Raw genomic sequence first — 14,667 nt, 5'->3', positions numbered from 1 at the left:
TATCCATCTATTCTCCCACTCGTGGATCATTGGGGGATAAATTACAGCATTGTCGGTGATGGTGGTGCAGGTAGTATTGGGGTGGTGCCGTTGACCATGCGGTGCTGGGAGCCCCCAACACCTGGCTTTCCCTCTTGAAGGCCGACACTCCATGTAGCCATGTTGATCCTGCTTCATAATCTTAGTTTACAGTTGGCAGAAGAGGACAAGATTGCGAAAGAAACCCTTTGCAGTCAGCGCGCTTGGCCATCCGAGCAGCTCCGCTCCACATTCTGCCAAATTGCTGTATTCAGAAACGGTTAGCGGTTTTGACATATCTGATAACCTACAAAACTGACACGTCCTGGGTTTGATCTTCCCATCTGTGTCAGAGGAGCATGAAATGAGCATGCGAGCCAGGCTGTGATACAGCCCATTGGGGAGGATCTAAATTAAATCGGTGGCTCCCCTGCCGTCCCCCCCTCGACGGCTTTCCAGTCCCGTGTGCCCCCCACCACACCCCTTCCTCCCAAAGGGTTAAGTTACACAAGAGCCCAGGTGCCTGTTTCTCTCCTTCTCACCCTGTTTGTTCCTCTCCCTATCACTGTCTTCCTTGTTGATCTTATTGTCTAGGAGAAAGTTGACTCATTTGTAACATTTACCAGCCTCCCTCTCCCACTAGTAGGTGTGTGAGCAGCTGGGGGCTTTACCATCTGTGATCCTCCACACTTCCAGCAAATTCTCTTTCTACCTTTGCAGCGCTGTGCAACCAACCCAAGCTCCGCGCCTTCTCTGTGTCCCATCTACCCCCTCTCTCACACCAGAAATCAAGCTGGAGGGTGATGGGCGTGGGGTGACCTCAAAAAAAACCTACTCATTTCCTTCCTTCTAGAAAAATGTGCCAGGCATATAGCGTTAGGGATAGAGAAGTGAGTACACGGGGTTCCTGCCCTCAAGGAGCTCGTGCTTTGGGGAGGAAAGGCAACAATATGGGTGTTCCTAATTGCTGCAGTTTATCGAGCGCTCAGGATGTACGAGGCACCGTGCTTTACCCAGATGATCTCATCTGATCCTCACAACAGCCTTGTGAGCTTAGGAAGCCTTCTCATTTTATTTTATTTTTATTTTTTGGCTTTAGGTAGTTTAATAAAAATTTGGGGACAGAATTTCTTTCAACAGATGCACTGCTAGGCCCCAAATGGCCTTTCTATGGCCAGCATCTGCTTCGACTGGTTAGGGTCTCGACCACACCACTGTCAGGGCCTTCCTTGGACGGCAGCCCGTGGGGGCTGGGGGCAGAGCAGTGGGGTCTCCTAGTTTTGCCCCGTCCGCCCTAGCTTTAGTGGATATCATAAAGGTGAGAGGAGCTGGGGGCGGAAAGAGCCTCATTTTGGAACTTAACCTTTGCAGCAGATAATTCGCAGAGCTTTTGGTGTCTTTTCTTCGCTCCCCTTCTTGCCCCTCCCCCAGACACAGCCTTCTAGGAAGAACAGTAGGGAAGGGATAATGCTTGGCCCTGTTGGGTGTTCAAAGCTCTGTACCCAGGCCGAACGCAGGCACAGAACGTTGGGCCACTAGAGGCAGGCTGGGTGCGTGGAGTCCCATCTGCCCCCGAGCCCAAGGCTGGATGCGGTAACGGACAGGCACGTCACGTTCCGGGTGCATCAGCCCGAGGCCGTACCTGCCGAGGTCAGACTCGGGCATCTCCACGTCCGGGCTGATCAGCTCCAGGCCAAAGCGCTGCTAGCACAAGGAACACGAATTGTTTGGTGCTGCTGACGGCGTAACCGCTCCCCAGGCGCTGGTTGTGCCCCGCTCCCCAGGGCATGCTGTAATTCTTCAGTCGCTTCCCATCCTTGTAAAAGTCTTTCTTCTCTGATCCATCAGGGTTCAGGAATCGGTTGTATTTAAATACCTCTGGGTCTGTGTAGTTCTCCGGGTCCTTCTGGGGACTCAGGAAGGGGAAGAGGAGGAGGCAGTCGCCACATCGCAGGGTGAATTCCCGCCCATCTGCCACGGGCAAGGTCAGGTCCGCCACGACCTCGCGGGTGATGAAGGGTGCAGCGGTGAGCCTGAGGCTCTCAGCACGCTGTCCAGCACAGGCACGCTGTCCAAAACCTTCCGTGGGAGGGTGGTCATCTGCGAAATGGGCTGCTCTACTCGCAAGAGAATAGGCTCCAGCTCTCCACGGACAGCAGCCAGGGCCTCGGGATTCTTGAGGAAGAGCAGGGGCCAGAGGCAGTGGGACCCATGCTCCCCTGCGTGGCCCAGAGCTGCAGCGCCGGAGCCCGCGCCTGCATCTGCTCCGACACGCCCGCCTCCTCCAGGTGCAGCAGGTAACTCTCCAGCCATTTGCTCCGGTGGGCCCGAGTGGCCGGCCTGGCTGGGGACGGCAGCTTCCACAGGCAGCCTTTGACCCTGCACACCTGCTCCCTATCCCCCAGTGACAGGGAGCCACGTGCCAGTTTGGGGAGCAGCAGGTCGAGCTGGCGGAAGGCGTGGAAGCCGTCGGCTGAGTGGATGCCGTCCTGGGCCTGGCTCTCCCGGGTGTGGGGTACTGCCTCGACACCGCGCAGAGTCAGGTAGCGGCTCCGAGCGGGCAGCTGTAGGAGAATTCGAGGAGTCCCGTCGCATGCCAGCCACTGCCTGCTTCCCTGGTGTCACCCAGCGGGGCAGTGTGGAGGTTGGCATACACGGCTTCCGTGCGCGCCTGGAGTTCTTTGTGGAGGAGAGTCGGTTTCATCGTGGACTTTTCATCGCTGGGGCTGTAATGCGGAAGCTGCGCGTCAAAAATCCTCTCCATGAGGAAGACGGCGTAGGCGTGGAAGTCCAGCCCGGTGCGAGGCTCCCACACCACCATGTCATAGGAGTGTGGGTCCAGGAGGACAGTGGCATACCTGCCCCCCACCAGCACAGTAAAGATATCACCGTGCTTCTCCTTCATCCTAGTGAGGAAGCTGGCAGCATCTTTTCCAAACTCCAAAGCATAGCCCAACCAGGGGATACTGCCCTCCGGCGGAGGCTCTCCAGGTCGCCTCTCTGTGAGCCGGCTTCTCCCAAAGGCTCCGTTTAAGGGCTGGCACAGCACAGGGCTGGAGGACACCAGTGTGCACCAGCCCTCTCCCACTCCAGGTCTGAGCCCACAGGCAGGACACAGGAGCGGCAATGTTTGCACAAGAGGCAGGAGGGCAGGATGGTTATGAGCCTGACTTTAGCACCACACTTCCTGGCTTCAAATCCCAGCCATGCTTCTCGCTGGCCGCGTGACTGCTTCCCTACGCCTGCTTCCTCACCGCGTGCGCCGGCGGGTCAGCAGCAGCACAGCCAGAAGCCCAAAGACCATGGCCCAGGACATGGCAGGGCCGGCGACCAGGCTGCGGCTGCGGAGCGCTGTCTTCTCACTTTAGAGATGAGAAATGGCAGGGGTAGTAGGTAAATTGGCCAAGGTCACATGACTGGTAGGTGGTGGACTCGGCCGTCTGTCTTCAGAGGAGAAAAAATGCTGTTATTATTATTTATAATAACATTTATTGACTATCTACCACGTGCCATGTATCAGTGCCTACATGCGTGCTATCTTTCAGTCTCTCTGAAATACTCCGAGGATGGTTTTATCAGACAGTCATGACTTGCTGAGGACAACATGGTAGGAAGTGGCAGCTTGGGGCTGATACTAAAGTTGGTCTGATTCTAGAACTTCCAGGCTCCTAACCCCTGGGCTGTATCACCTCTCATTAGAGCAGTGCAAGGTTCACCATCAAACCAGCCCCTTGTTAGAATGAAAGGAAGAGCTTTTAAACTTGGTCCAGGCCCACAGGCATGAATGGGACCATCTCAGGGTACCTGGGCTCCATGTTCGCCCTGGCTGAGATGTACGATTCAGGCATGAAGTATTTTGCAGTGTGCCAGGCACTGTTGTTGCCGTGAGCCGGGCAGGGGGTGTCTTAGAGCTTGACGTTCAGGAGGGAGGGAACCGTGATGAGGTCCCTTCAGGTCGGGGGATCAGTGCTCTAAGGAAGACACACAGGATAATGGGATGAAAGGGATGCTGGAGAAGGCCTCCCTCAGGCGGGGCAACTGAGCTGCAGCCCAAGTGACAATCTGGGTGAAGAGGGTCTTAGCTGAAGCATCGAAAGTTCTGGAAGCAGGAACAGCTTGACCGTAGGAAGGAACAGAAATTCCTGGGTGTCTTCTGAGATCTCTGAGTGGTTCTGTGTGGCTGGAAGGTGACATCAGTGGGTGAGGTGGAATGCAGTCTGCAGACCGTCCTGCCTGAGTCACGGAGTCCCCACGCGGCTCCCTTCTGAGGGAGGCCGTTCCGGGAGCAGCAGGGTTGGAGGCCTTTCCGATAGAGAGTGGAGAAACTCACTTTTGAAATAAAAGGCTTGGCTTCTCAAAGTCATGCTTGTCACCTCTAAGCCAAAGGGCCGTGATTTGTAATCACAGGGTGGGTGGCACGCACAAGTTCTGGTCTTTTCTTAAATAATAAAAGTGTGAAAACGGTCATCTCTTAGATTTGTTCCCTACCAAGTGCCCCCAAGTGCAGCGTATTAATACATACAATAATAGTTAGTATTCCTTAAGTGCTCCTTGTCTGTGTTCCAGTGGGTTGAGAGTTTTTCTTGCATTAGTCTCTTTAGTCCCCATGAGAGCTCTGTGAGCTTAGTACTTTTTTTTTTTTTTTTCTGGTACACGGGCCTCTCACGTTGTGGCCTCTTCCGTTGCGGAGCACAGTCTCCGGACGCGCAGGCCCAGCGGCCATGGCTCACGGGCCCAGCCGCTCCGTGGCATGTGGGATCTTCCCGGACCGGGGCACGAACCCGTGTCCCCTGCATCAGCAGGCGGACTCTCAACCACTGCGCCACCAGGGAAGCCCGCTTAGTACTCTTTTTATTCCCCTTTGAATGATATGGAAGCTGAGGTCTAGAGAGGTGAAATGTAAAGAGCCCAAGGCCACACAGTTGGGAGAACAGGGCCTGGAACCCCTCATGCAACAGCCTGAGGTGTCAGCCAGGGCAGGTACTATCAGGCCCATTTTACAGAGGGAGAAGACTGAGGCATGGTCATGAAAAGGGTGTGGAAGAGAGTCGGGCCTGGAATCTGGGTGTTCTGGTTCTGGCGGAAGGTCCACTAGCCGTGGGGAAGGTGGTGGAACCGCACTCTCTCCTTTGCCCAGACTTATTCAAGGATTCAAAGCCAAGGGCCTCCTTGAAGTTGGGAAAGAGCCCCTAGCAGCCTTCACTGGGGAGCAGGGGCTGGCGGCAGTCCCCGTGGCCACACCCCTTTGGCTGATTCTAAAGCCCACGTAAGGGCTGCATCCGGTCCACCTAACCCCCTGCTCAACCCTTTAATACACCCCAAGTTCCTCCAAATCACCTGGGACATTTTTAAAAGGGCACATTCCTGGGCTTTGAGAGAGGCCTGTTGAATCAGGATCTTGGTCATGGGACCCTGGAATCTGCATTGACCTCCCCCCAGGCAGTCCTGAGGGGCGTTCAGGTTGGAGAACCACTAGTCTAGGTCTCAGTACTGAGCCCTTTGGGAAGGGTGGAAATGGCTCTGGATTTCCTCTAAGGCTCTAGGCATGATGCTTAAACAAATTTCGTGGTTACTTTGGCCAGGGGAGAGGCTATTATCATCGGCCCCAGACATTTTGGGGACAGGCTGGAAATAGCTCGCTGGCTGAGTGTTTCTATTTTGTATCAGTATGATTAGGTGTGTCTGGGGGCTGCAGTCTAAGTCTTTTTTTTTTTTGGTATCTTTAAAAAAATTGTGCTAAAATATACATATCGTAAAAGTGACCATTTTAACCATCTTTAGGTGTACACAGTTCAGTGGCATGAAGTACGTTCACGTTGTTGGGCATGCAGCCCAGTCCAGAGGGCTCCTTTTGGAACAGTCTAGGAGGGAAGGGCTGTGTACACATTCGGTGCTTAATAATTTCTTTCAGATGACAGTGGAGCAGCGGGGGTTATTGGGGTGATGGGGTAAATTCTTAAGCATTAAGTAAGCATCCCCGCTTCAGACTTTCTCGTGAGCCACTTAACCTCAGTCTGAGATGCTGGTGGAGGAGATGCTGGTGAGCTATGTTTAACGTTCAATTTCTATTTCTGGGCCAGGCAGGATGATGAGTTCATTGTCTGGTCAATGCCAAGGGCTGGTCGATGCCAAAGGCAACTTCCCCTGCCTCCCCCAGTTCCCCAGCAGAATAGAGGCTACCTCTGTAAAGAATCCAAGTTTCCCTCCTATGTGTGTGTCGCTAAGAGGCAACCCACGGTCACAACTGGGACTAGGGTTTCAGATGCTGCCGACTCAAGACTGATTGAGTTGAGAACAAATGGGCCTTTTTATATTTAAGAGGAGATTTTTTTTTTTTTTTTTTACCGTGTGTCAACGAAAGATCTGTAGACCATCTTGTTATAAATTTCACACTGCTGACTTCATACGTATGAGAGCGCTCACGACCCATTTACATTTTTTGGTGCCTTTGGGTTCATTTCTGTGGTTACCACTCTGAGGAGGCCTACAAAAGCTGGCTTGTTCAGTGGTGGAGCACGTTGCCAATGGAATTTGGTGAGCCTCACAGCAGTGGAGGGGAGGGCGTTGGATCAGCACGTGCACTGAGTTACAGAAGGATTGAATTTTGCAGCTGGAAGGGAACTTCTATAGAGTAAACCCCCTTTTTTTTTTTTTTTTTTTGCCGTACACGGGCCTCTCACTGTTGTGGCCTCTCCCGTTGCGGAGCACAGGCTCCGGACGCGCAGGCTCAGCGGCCATGGCTCACGGGCCCAGCTGCTCCGCGGCACGTGGGATCTTCTCGGACCGGGGCACGAACCCGTGTCCCTTGCATCGACAGGCGGACTGTCAACCACTGCGCCACCAGGGAAGCCCACCCCCCTTATTTAAAGATGAGGAAATTGAGACCCAGAAAAGGGGGTGGGTGCTTACCCAAGGTCACCCTGCTAGTTAGGAACCCAGCCCAACACGGGCCTCCTGGTCCCCAGCCCACTGACTTTCCGCTGCATCAGACCTTTCTAGTCCTTGAACTCTGGCTTCCATTGACTGGTTGGCTTTGCAATATTAAAAGAAAAACCCTGAAGATAAGTTTTCCTGGAACGAGAAGTCTTTCCAAAATCATTTATAGATTATGTGCCTTCTCCAATTGCCTTTTCCTGTACTCGGGTAGAATCAGTCTTTGCTCCTGGGCAGACGTTTCAGTTTCTTTCCTAAGATCTTGATCTTCCTGATTACGTTTTGGAACCCCCTGCCTCTGCTCTGATGAGAGCCCTGGGCACCGAGGCTCTCTTTCCAGGATGGCGGCACAGCTGGTTTGAAAAGTGGAATATTGAGTCATCAGCTTTCTGGCGTGGCTTATCCTTTCCCAGAATTCTGAAGTCCCATCTGATGTTATTTAGTCACTGTCCTTTCAGTCTGGGAAGTGATTCAGATATAAGCTACACAAAGAACTCAACAGAGCCCTCTGTGATAGGGGTGCTTGAGGAGACATGGAAAGCTGGCTCTATTGTTTGGACACCAACCATCGCTCGAGAGCCAGACCCCTCACATTCCTGAGTAAAAACTTCTAGGAAGGTTCTGGGCTCTTGTGATGTACAATCGTCTCAGCTGCAAAATCAGATTAATTGATTGACTAAATATTGTGTTTATGAAGGACTTATTTTGTACTGACCCCACTCAAAGTAGGAGGTACAAAAAGGAATTTAACATGGTCTCTGACATAAGGAAGAAGCCATATGAGTTGGTGCCTAGGTATCTATTAAGGAGCTTTATTACATGCTTCTGTTTTCTTGTTACCCTTAAAGAATCAGAGAAGGTTGCTAGAAGAACAACAAAGGGCACTATTGAGCCTTGAAGCTCAGTGAGGGCTGATCTGTTCTCTTTCACCTCTGTGGTCCCAGGACAGTGTGGATGCTCAAAGAATATTTCTTTCCATGCACAACCCCTCCCCCGCCTTTTTTTTTGTGTGTGTGGTACGCGGGCCTCTCACTGTTGTGGCCTCTTCCGTTGCGGAGCACAGGCTCCGGACGCGCAGGCTCAGCGGCCATGGCTCACGGGCCCAGCCGCTCCGCGGCATGTGGGATCTTCCCGGACCTGGGCACGAACCCATGTCCCCTGCATCGGCAGGCGGACTCTCAACCACTGCGCCACCAGGGAAGCCCTCTCCCCTGCCTTTTTAAAACAAACTTCCATAAAGGAGGCACCTTTTGTGCAGAGGGATAAGACTGAACCTGGGCCTGTATTACCTGGGTTTGAGTCTCTGTTCCACCACTGAGCTCTGTGCCCCTGAGCAAGTCACTTATGTCCCTAAGCCTCCATTTCCTCATTGATAGAATGGAGGCATCATGATTCATCTTGGGACCGTGGGTACATCACTGAACCTCTCTGATCGGGGATTTCTCCTTTTTAAAACAAGAGGCAGTGAGGATGCGTGTGGAAGGCCCACTGGAATAGGCATACAGCTAAACAAGTATTCATTGTTATTCATTCCGTGTCAGGAATGGGCTGTTTTACTCTTTCACCTCCAATGGAGTTTCAGGAGAATACGTCCATTCCAACACAGGTAACTTCCGATTGCCAGTGTGTTGGTGAATCCCCTGGGCTGCATCCCTGCCCTCCCAACCCCGATTCTACTGCCGTGCTCACAAAACACAAGGTCGTTGGAGAAACTTTTGAGGCCAAATGTAACTGGAGATAAAAGCTAAACGTTCAAGGAGCCCGCTTAGCAGCCCCAGCTGACCAGAAGCGACGTTTTGGATCACCTACTGCTTCTGAATGGCTTGGGTCACCACACCCTCAATTATCACCGGCAGTGATCATTGAGAGGCACATGGAATGGTTATTTACAAATGGTTATTTGTAATTGAAGACCACAGATAATGGTCACATAAGGTCAACCGTAGGTAATCAGTCCCTTTTATTTCTTCTTTTTTAAAAATTTCTTTTATTTATTTATTTTTGGCTGCATTGGGTCTTAGTTGCTGTGCGTGGGCTTTCTCTAGTTGCATCGAGCAGGGGCTACTCTTCGTTGCGGTGCACAGGCTTCTCATTGCGGTGGCTTCTCTTGTTGCGGAGCATAGGCTCTAGGGTGCGTGGGCTTCAGTAGTTGTGGCTTGCGGGCTCTAGAGTGCAGGCTCACTAGTTGTGGCGCACGGGCTTAGCTGTTCCGCGGTGTGTGGGATCTTCCCGGACCATGGCTTGAACCCGTGTCCCCTGCATTGGCAGGTGGATTCTTAACCGCTGCGCCACCAGGGAAGCCCAGTCCCTTTTATTTCCGATAGACATTTGAAGAAAAGGCTTGAATTTTGAATAAAACCATTTGCTTTTTGCTGTCACGGCCCTTCAGTTATTTCATTAAGGGATTGAAGTCAGAAATCATTTATGACTTTTCCCCCATACGTTATAGATTTGGGGGATAAACTATCTTTGGGGATTTCTGTTAACAAGAAGGAAGAGTCTAGGCTTAAGCAAGAGTATAAAAGAAAATTGAAACTAAAAATTGGTTTCTCGATTTGACTAAAGTAAAGCCAAAAGCTTTGACTACATGCACGGGCCAGCATCGTGAAGGTCAGGATGTTAAAACAAAAATGTTTAATTACAAAGAAGTTTAATTACTTAAGTTTAAGTTCGACATTGGGCTGCCTGTTTCCAAATACCCTGAAGCTCAATTATGCTCATCGTGAAAAGCGTGTGTTGATGTTTATTGAGATCAGAAGGAAGTGAAAGGCCAAAGTGCTTTCCCTCTGTTTCTGTGGCCCTCCCACTTCGGTCCTGATTTCCCTCTCCGTGAAGTCACTCGCCTTTGACCTTGGACATCCAGGAGCTTACTTCTCCCATCAGAACCTCTTAGAAGCAGATGCTTCCTGCATCCTCGCTCTTATGGACTTGGGTCCTGCTCCCAGGATGCTGACCTCCTTGACCTTCTGCTGGAGGAATAACCTCAGACTTGGTCAGATGGAGGATCACCGGGAAATCACCATGATCTATTAATATTTTTGAGTATTAGTATTATATTATCAGTGTATGTATATATCTATTCATATATATGTCAAGCATAACTGTGTCAACGGTTTAACAAAGTTTATGGGAGAAAAGCTTGATAATCGAGAAAACTCTACCCCTATTTTTTGCTTTTGATGTTGTGGTTTTTCAAACGTTTCGAAAGCTGGTTGTTATTTGATTTAGTGGCTTAACATTGGAGACACTGTCTGGGATTTATGACCTCAAAAATTCTATCACCCTGGGCTTCCCTGGTGGCGCAGTAGTTAGGAATCCACCTGCCAGTGCAGGAGACACGGGTTTGTGCCCCGGTCCGGGAAGATCCCACATGCCGCGGAGCGGCTAGGCCCGTGAGCCACAACTACTGAGCCTGCGTGTCTGGAGCCTGTGCTCTGCAACGGGAGAGGCCGCGACAGTGAGAGGCCCGCGCACCGCGATGAAGAGTGGCCCCCGCTCGCCGCAACTGGAGAAAGCCCTCGCACAGAAACGAAGACCCAACACAGCCAAAAATAAATATAAAATAAATAAATTAAAAAAAAATTCTATCACTCTTAGGGCTAACATCTTTAGCCACTTTGCTCTACCCTCTGACAGTGAAGTCCAGGCAGTTATTTGGAGGAGGGTTGGGTCTTATAATAAGGGGGTCTTTCTTGGTTCTGCTAAAGACCGCTACTCCACTCTGCCCTGACACTCACAGGGTGTGGTGGCTTCCAGTGTTATTCAGGCCACTGGTTCAGGGACCTCGGCGTTGTGATGAATGGCTTGGGTACCGGGCTATCTCAGGGGGCTGCTTATCCTGGAGCCTCCTGCCTGCAGCCGAGCGAGCCTTCTCTTTGGGGTCACCCTCAGAGGGTACAGGGCATTTTGATGCTGCGGCACTGTGTCATTTGGACTTGAGGATATTTATCTTGGCTTGGAAAAGAAAGCATTAAATTTGCGGTCAGGGGAGACTGAGAAGGAGAGAGGGAGGGAGAAAGGCAGGGGGGACACATTCCTTCCAGGGGTTTGGACTTTAAGATGAAGCATGGGGATGGGGATGAAGGAAGGCCCACAGGTCTGTGGAGAGCGTCAGGGATTGTCCCCACCATCGTCATCATCCTCTCCGATCGAAAAAGGCTATGACTGTAAGATGCCCCTCGGTTTCAGAGAAGTTAAAAAACATGAAAATGACATGAATCATGGTTGGCAACGTTGGTGCTTTCATCTCACGTAATCCTCTTAATCTTAAAAGGCAAGTTCTCTCGTTCCCATCTTATCGGTGAGAAAACTGGGACCCAGAACTTGCAGAAGATCACTCATCTGGCTCTAGTGTAGGAGCCGAGGTTGAAGCAGGTATTCTACCACCCTTAGGGCTGACATCTTTAGCCACTTTGTTCTACCCCCTGTCAATGAAGTCCGTGGTGTTTGAACACTTTGATGTCAACATTTTGACCCAGCTGTGTCAGACAGATACGTTAACTGCGTTCCATTACTTTTAGTAAGTAACTTAAACCTCATTGACATGTTTTCACATTATTATTCTTTTTTTTTTTTTTTTTTTGCGGTACGCGGGCCTCTCACTGTTGCGGCCTCTCCCGTTGCGGAGCACAGGCTCCGGACGTGCAGGCTCAGCGGCCATGGCTCACGGGCCCAGCCGCTCCGCGGCATGTGGGGTCTTCCCGGACCGGGGCACGAACCCGTGTCCCCTGCATCGGCAGGCGGACTCTCAACCACTGCGCCACCAGGGAAACCCACATTATTATTCTTAATAAGGGCTGGACCCAGGGTTGTGAAATGCTGCTTTCGGTGTGTTTCATGTCTGCTCTGCTCCTCCCCCTCTCCTACATCAGGTAGATCTCTGTTGATAACATTCAGATAATAAACGTTACCTGCTATGTTAGTCTAGAGAGTCTGTGAGTTACTGGCTGTGTGACTCTTTGCAGATACCTCTCTGCGCTTGCTTCCTCGTCTGTAAAACGGGAATGATAACACTTACGTTTCAGGATGGGAGTGAGGAAGGGAAGGTTAAATAACGTTTACTAAAGTCCCTGGCGTTCGGCATGGTGTATAATAGGAACTCAAAATATGTTCAGCTTGTTCCTGTCCCCTTTCTCCCTGGGTCACCGGATAGTAGTTGGTCACAAGCCCTGAACCAGAACCCTTTCTGACACACCTGGCCATGTCTCATATATATAGACAAGCAAGTGGCTCTCACATCCCCTTGTAGCTGGAATCATTTGCAAACACCTCATTATTGTTTTACAGCTTTTTAATTTGCCCGCGCAAATAGAGCCTGCCTGGCTGACTTTGAAGGAATGTTCATATCTAAACGCAGCCTGTACGTGTGTGCTGCACCCCAAGGAGGCAGGCCTTCCTGCTTATCATGCCAGCGAGGATCTTGTGCATGACTTCCTTACTTTTCGGAGAAAAGATGGGACTCAGTCTCTCCATATTGCCAGAAAGCTTTTTTTGTTGTTTGAAAAAAAAAAAGTCTCAAAATGGGAAATATTTTCCTGGGGAAAATCGCTACGGTAACTCAGGTCCTTTCTTGCCCCTCCTTGGGTTCATTCCCATCCCATTGCATGTCTTCGGAGGGACTGTGGAGTGAGGTTCAGCCTTACATCTTGGATTCCCTAAGAGGGAGGGAGGGAGGGAAATGGGAAGTGTGGGCGTGTGTAATAGGATACAGCTGCAGTGGTCTTTTCTCTCTGACCATATTTCGAGAAGGATAATATTTGAAGCACAGCTTAGCTTCCCCCAAAGGCCACATGTGCCTTTTCTGCCCCCATCCTGAGCTCCCCTGCACTCTCCTGCACCTGCCTCATCCCTCCACTGCTTGGTGGTGGCAACATAAATTACACTTCAGCAACTTGTGGCCCTGAGACATGCAAAACTTAAGTGCTCTCAGTTTTCAAAGACCTATTGGGGAAGACTGTCCACATCAGTGGCTGCAGATAATTTTGGTGTCGTCTTTGGGAAAATTCCAGCTTTTTGTTTAGAATGTCTCTGGCTTTCCAGTAGCACCTTTAACACTGAGAGCTGATCTGGATCTAGTATTATATTGAAGCCATCATTTTTAAGTGTGATAAATGGTATACAACATGGAAGAAAGGCACGAGGCACCCTGATGATTGTTTTCATTTTTATATGTGTGCATTCACCTAGCCAAGATCCTTATCCTCATAATATTATGAATTCTGCTGCTTTCATTTCAACCTCTTTTCCATATCTTCACATTATCACTTTTAATAACAGTATCATTTTTTGAGTAGTGAATATACTGTGATTTGTTAATGATGTACCTACGTGGACCATGATTTATGAAATGATTCCTCTGATCTTGGACATCTTAAGAGTGTTTACAGGTTTTTCCCATCAGAAGGGAAATACTATGGTAAACATCTTTGTGCATAAACCTGTTAGCTTCTGTTGAATTGTTCCCTTGGTGTAATTTCCCAAGAGGGAAATTGCTGGAGTTGAAGGCGGTAAACATCTTTGCAGTTCCAGTGATGCAGCGCCTATGGGGGTGTTTTTAAAATCAGTGTTCTCTCTGCTGGCGTCTTGTGCCAGAAACATATCAGAAGAAAATAATACAAGTGAACAATTAAAAAGATAATTTCCATCTTTAACTCATCTAGACATATGGAAATGAAAATGTGGGTTTGCGTAGATGGGTGGCTGGCTGCCTTGGAAGGCTCCAGCTCTTTATTACTGTGACTGTGTCTTTCATTGTGGGAGATGATCTCTAGCTGTCTTGTGCTTCTGGAGAAAAGGTATGCACGCTCTCTGTTCACCACCCCCGCTTCAGCATCCTGAACCTGCCTTACGCTCATTGGGAGCAGAATGGTTAGACCTCCATCGTATGTCGCCAACTGTGACGAGAGTTCCTCTCCCATCCATGAAATAACCTAGTGTCCACAGATTAATATGTGTATATCGTGTGTGCAACAGTTAGATTTTGGGTTGGAATAGAAGAGGATTTTGAGGTGTTCTTTTGGGAGATAGAAAAAGAAGGTACTGGACGTCAGGGATGGTTAGCTAATTGTAGCTTATTGAGGACTTATCTCAGACCAGGTGCTGTTCCAAACACTTGACATGGAAGAATTTATTTAGTGCTCAAAACATCCCTACTAAGTAGGCATATCATTATCCCCATTTCACAGATGGAGTAACTGAGGCCAAGAGATTATCTTGTCAGGGTCACACAGGACATGAACCCACATGTATTCGTTTCCTAGAGCTGCCATAACAAAAGTACCGCTGTGTGCGTCTGTCTGTGTCCTCCCTTCTTATAAGGACCAGTCATTGGATTTAGGACCCAGTCTAATCCAGGACAACCTCTCTTAATTTAATAACATCTGCAAAGACCGTATTTCTAAATAAGATTCCATTCTGAGGTTCTGAGGGGACATGAATTGAGGGGGACAGTATTCGATCTACGACACTATGGACAGGGTGGAGAAAAGGGAAAGAAAGCAGGAGCCCAGGCAGGAGCAAGTTTTGACCAGATGGCCCTGAGAGAGACACAGGATGGGCGACAGTCCCCTTGGGCCTTTGAAGAGGCTGTGAGCCGGGAGCGAGTGGAGGAACCCTGTGCAAGAGATGGGGGTGCCCGGCACAGCCTGGCTGCATCAGCGTGAAATGATCCTGCCCGGAGCCAGCTAGCTTTGTGGGAATCTCTTTAAGGAGTAGGTT

General features: G+C 50.1%; 1 protein-coding gene and 1 pseudogene across 6 annotated transcripts in view; one reads left to right on the top strand and one right to left on the bottom strand.

Annotated features, from left to right (window-relative positions):
- CHST11 (carbohydrate sulfotransferase 11) overlaps nucleotides 1-14,667 on the top strand; it is a 287,859-nt gene that overhangs the window by 107,858 nt on the left and 165,334 nt on the right. The window lies entirely within an intron of this gene.
- Nucleotides 1,507-3,334, bottom strand: LOC132597941 (prostacyclin synthase-like; annotated as a pseudogene).

Source organism: Globicephala melas, chromosome 10 (genome assembly GCF_963455315.2).
Source record: "Globicephala melas chromosome 10, mGloMel1.2, whole genome shotgun sequence".
NCBI classification, from domain to species: domain Eukaryota; kingdom Metazoa; phylum Chordata; class Mammalia; order Artiodactyla; family Delphinidae; genus Globicephala; species Globicephala melas.
Note: the sequence above shows the minus strand (reverse complement) of the source record. Positions and strands in the feature narration are given on the sequence as shown.